Below are 5,414 nucleotides of genomic sequence, written 5' to 3' on the forward strand. Positions count from 1 at the left end.
GTCCTGTGACCTGGTGTCGGGGGTATCATGTCCTGTGGCCTGGTGTCGGGGGTATCATTTCCTGTGACCTGGTGTCGGGGGTATCATGTCCTGTGACCTGGTGTCGGGGGTATCATGTCCTGTGATCTGGTGTTGGGAGTATCATTTCCTGTGACCTGGTGTCGGGGGTATCATTTCCTGTGACCTGGTGTCGGGGGTATCATGCCCTGTGACCTGGTGTCGGGGGTATCATGCCCTGTGACCTGGTGTTGGGAGTATCATGTCCTGTGACCTGGTGTCGGGGGTATCATGCCCTGTGACCTGGTGTCGGGGGTATCATGCCCTGTGACCTGGTGTCGGGGGTATCATGCCCTGTGACCTGGTGTCGGGGGTATCATGCCCTGTGACCTGGTGTTGGGAGTATCATGTCCTGTGACCTGGTGTCGGGGGTATCATGCCCTGTGACCTGGTGTCGGGGCTTTCATGTCCTGTGACCTGGTGTCGGGGGTATCATGCCCTGTGACCTGGTGTCGGGGGTATCATGTCCTGTGACCTGGTGTCGGGGGTATCATGCCCTGTGACCTGGTGTCGGGGGTATCATGTCCTGTGACCTGGTGTCGGGGTATCATGCCCTGTGACCTGGTGTCGGGGTATCATGCCCTGTGACCTGGTGTCGGGGGTATCATGCCCTGTGACCTGGTGTCGGGGTATCATGTCCTGTGACCTGGTGTCGGGGTATCATGCCCTGTGACCTGGTGTCGGGAGTATCATGCCCTGTGACCTGGTGTCGGGGGTATCATGCCCTGTGACCTGGTGTCGGGGTATCATGTCCTGTGACCTGGTGTCGGGGTATCATGCCCTGTGACCTGGTGTCGGGAGTATCATGTCCTGTGGAATGCTGGCTCCCTTTGTATTCTCACAGACACAAGTTGGGCTCGATATTACCGGGGCTGGGGTTCGCGGCGGGGGGTCGACCCACACGCCCGGTGAAATTAGTTAGCCCCCCGCGCGATCGTGGCCCAATTGGATCCACTTACCTTCTCCTCCGGGTTCCCCGCTGCTGGTCTGCACGTCGGGCGGGCTGCGCATGCGCAGTAAGGTCTGTCAGCTGGAGGAGCTCTATTTAAAGGGGCAGTCCTCCACTGACAGATGCTGCAGGAAATAGCAAAAATTACAGCATGGAGCAGCCCAGGGGGAAGGCTGCTCCCAGGTTTAATGATGCCTCACTCCAGGTATCATTAGATGGGGTGAGGAGGAGGGGGAGGACAGAGATCATCCCCCCGGCGGGTGGGAGGAAGCGGCCTGCCTTTGCCACCAGGAAGTCCTGGCTCGAGGTGGCAGAGGGGGTCACCTGCGCCACCAACATATCGCCCACCTGCATACAGTGCAGGAGGCGCTCCAATGACCTCAGTAGGTCAGCCAAAGTGAGTACACTTACTCATTCCCCTGCACTCCGTCTGCCACATCACCGCCCCCACCCCACATCTCCTTCTGCACTGCCAACACTACTCTGTCACATCACCCCTCACACCCACTCAAACCTCATCCTCATCTTACCTGCACTTACTCACCTCGCCAGTACTAATCCCACCACTACCACTCAACCCAATCCTCATACAATCTCATGGCTCTCTCTCATACTCACCCTCTCGTGCATCTCTTTCACGGTCAGTCTCACTCAACCTGCCACTACCTGTGCTGCAGCCACAGGGCATGCATCACATATGTGCAGTAGGCAGCATAAGGCAAACGTGTCGTGAGCATGAAGGGGATGCACAAGGGTGTTTGAGGGTTTGTCATGGTTTTTACTTGTATTGAATTTCTGACCAACTCACATTACATATTATATTGGCACCACTACTGCCATGTCTCCGCGAATCCTGTCCGGTTTGTGCAATAATGCCCACTCCTGGGTATCACTATGAGGACCCACTACTGATGCCACCCATTGTGTCACTGCAGAGTGGGTGTAGGTGTATTTGCAGGGCTCTTTTGTGCAGACGGCTGAGAGACGTCGGCGATGTCCCCGGTTGCACCCTGGAAGGATGCGGAGGAGAAGTTGTTGAGGGCAGTGGTGACTTTGACAGCGACAGGTAAGAAGATGGTGCTCGGGCCAGCCAGGAGCAGCTCAGCATGAAAGAGGCTGCAGATGACCACGACTACATGTCGAGTGACTCTGAGCCTCCGTGTGCACTGCTGCTCAGAGAGGTCCAGGAGGCTGAGCCTCGGTCTGTGGACCCTGTGGCGAGGGTAGTGCCCTCTGCGACGCATCTCTCTCTGCGGTAGCCCTCCCTCCTGCTGTGCAGGTGGATGTGTCACAGCACTCTGTTGTGGAGCTCCACGTGTCAGAGGTGGACGGCGAGGCTGGTGAGGCTGGTGAGGCTGTTCGCCCTCCGAGGAGGTCATGGCTGCAGCTACGGCGGCCCCCATCCGGAAGATGTACATCTGAGGGGGCCCGCAAGGTAGGCACATGTCTCCGGACCCCGGGGTAAGTGTGCAGGTTGGTGACTTTGACCGTCAGGAGGAGGGTGGTGGAGGCCAAACTTTGTCCCAAGTGACGGAGCGGCCTCCTGCAATGGGTGAGGGTCTCCCCCCCGACCCCACAACTGTCAAATGGACCTTTGCAGCTGCCACAGGCTGATGGCTGCAACACATCCAATTCAACTGGGAGTGTTTCCCCCAGTATGGGAAACAGTCCCAGTTGTCTCTAAAATCCCACCCCTCCTGACATATTCCCCTAATCAGGTCTGTTAATGACCTGAAAGACCAAGGTAAATATTGTCAAGTGGCACCCCGCTGGCTTTAATTGCCTGCAGGATTCCCACATGCGGGGGCTGCGCGCACACGTCGGCACGTCAGCGGGGAACCCGGAAGTGGGCGGGATCGAGGCGGGCTCCAAACCCGCTCCGGGATTTCCGGATTTTTGGAGCCCCCCCGCCAGGAACGCACCCGATAGCGGGTGCTAAAATGAAGCCCAGAAGTTTCCCCACTACTGAGGTTAAACTGACCGGCCTGTAGTCGCTGGGTTTATCCTTACACCCTTTTTTGAACAAGGGTGTAACATTTGCAATTCTCCAGTCCTCTGCCACCACCCCTGTATCTACGGATGTTTGGAAGATTATGGCCAGTACCTCCGCAATTTCCACCCTGACTTCCCTCAGCAACCTAGGATGCATCCCATCCAGACCGGGTGATTTATCTACTTTAAGTACAGCCAGCCTTTCTAGTACCTCCTCTTTATCAATTTTTAGCCCATCCAGTATCTCAACTATATGTTTCTTTACTGAGACTCTGGCAGCATCTTCTTCCTTGGTAAAGACAGATGCAAAGTTCTCATTTAGTACCTCGGCCATGCCCTCTGCCTCCACGAGTGGATCTCCTTTATGGTCCCTAATCGGCCCCACCCCTCCTCTTACTACCCGTTTACTGTTTACAGCCTGTAGAAGACTTTTAGATTCCCTTTTATGTTGGCCGCCAGTCTATTCTCACACTCTCTCTTTGTCCCTCTTATTTCCTTTTTCACTTCCTCTCTGAACTTTCTATATTCTGTCTGGTTCTCACTTGTGTTATCAACCTGACATCTGTCATACGTCCCTTTTTTTCCATTTCATCTTACTCTCTATCTCTTTTGTCATCCAGGGAGCTCTGGCTTTAGTTGCCCCTTTCCCCCTTGTGGGAATGTACCCAGACTGTACCTGAACCACCTCCTCTTTAAAGGCCACCCATTGTTCAATTACAGTTTTGCCTGTCAATCTTTGATTCCAATTTACCCGGGCCAGATCTGTTCTCATCCCATTGAAATTGGCTCTTGTCCAATTGAGTATTTTTACCTTAGAGTGGTCCATGTCCTTTTCCATAGCTATTCTAAACCTTATGGTACTATGATCGCTGCTCCCTAAATGCTCCCCCACTGACACTTGATCCACTTGGCCCGCTTCATACCCCAGAACCAAGTCCAGCAATTCCTCCTTCCTCATTGGCCGGAAATGTACTGGTGAAGAAAATTATCCTGGTCACACTTCAAAAATCCCTCCCCCTCTTTGCCCCTTATATTATTATTGTTATCCCAGTCTGTATTAGGATAGTTGAAATCCCCAGTTATCATTACTCTATGGCTTTTGTAATTTCCCTGCAAATTTGCTCCTCTATATCCTTCCCACTAGTTGGTGGCCTATGGAATACACCCAGTAGTGTAATGGCACCTGTTTTATTTCTTAAGTCGAACCAAACAGATTCTGTCCTTGACCCCTCCAGGATATCCTCTCTCTCCAGCACTGCAATATTCTCCTTCATCAATGCTGCCATCCCCCCACCTCCTTTCTTTCCTTCCCTATCTTTCCTGAACACCTTGTATCCAGGAATATTTAGTACCCAATCCTGCCCTTTTTTGAGCCAGGTCTCTGTTATCACCATGACATCATATTCCCATGTGATTATTTGCACCTGCAGCTCACCAACCTTGTTTACCACGCTTCATGCGTTTACACACATGCACTGTGAACCCGTCTTAGACTTTCTTGTACCCTTTTAGTCTGATCCCATCTAATACTGTACTATTACTTGCTCTAGTGTTATCTTTCTCTCCCAATCCTTTGTGCCATTTGTTTCTCCTTTCCAGTGCTACATCCTGGTGCCCATCCCCCTGCCAAATTAGTTTAAACCCTCCCACAGCACTAGTGAACCTCCCCGCGAGGATGTTGGTCTCAGCTCTGTTGAGGTGCAACCCATCCAGCCAGTGCAGATCCCACCTCCCCCAGAACTGGTCCCAATGCCCCAGGAATCTAAAGCCCTCCCCCTTGCCCCATCTCTCCCGCCATGCATTCATCTGCTCTATCCTCCTATTTCTATACTCACTAGTGCAAGGCACCGGGAGTTGTCTGGTTTATCCCTCTTGTCTTTTTTCTGCAGGGGTGTAACATTTGCAATCCTCCAGTCCTCTGACACTGATCCCATATCTATTTAAGGAGGATTGGAAGATTGTGGCCAGAGCCTCTGCAATTTCCACCCTTCCTTCAGTAACCTGAGGTGCGTCCCATCCGGACCAGATTACTTTTCTACTTTGAGCACTGCCAATCTTTTAAGTGACTCCTCTTTATCTATTTTATCCTATCCAATATCTCTATTACCTTGTCTTTTACTGTGACAGTGGCAGCACCCTCTTTAGTGAAGACACATGCAAAATACTCCTTTAGTACCTCAGCCTTATCCTCTGCCTCCAAAAGATCTCCTTTTTAATTATTTAGTACCTGTCCATTGGTTTTAGTGATTTCTGTACTTGGACCCCTAAATCTCTCTGCTCATCTACAGTTCCGAGTTTCTCACCATTTAGAAAATACTCTGATTTGTTTTACTTGGGTCCAAAGTGGATGACCTCACACTGAACTCCATCTCCACAGTTTTGCCCACTCTCAGAACAGACACAGCAACAAGTGATC

This window comes from Heptranchias perlo, chromosome 2, assembly GCF_035084215.1.
Source record: "Heptranchias perlo isolate sHepPer1 chromosome 2, sHepPer1.hap1, whole genome shotgun sequence".
Lineage (NCBI taxonomy): Eukaryota > Metazoa > Chordata > Chondrichthyes > Hexanchiformes > Hexanchidae > Heptranchias > Heptranchias perlo.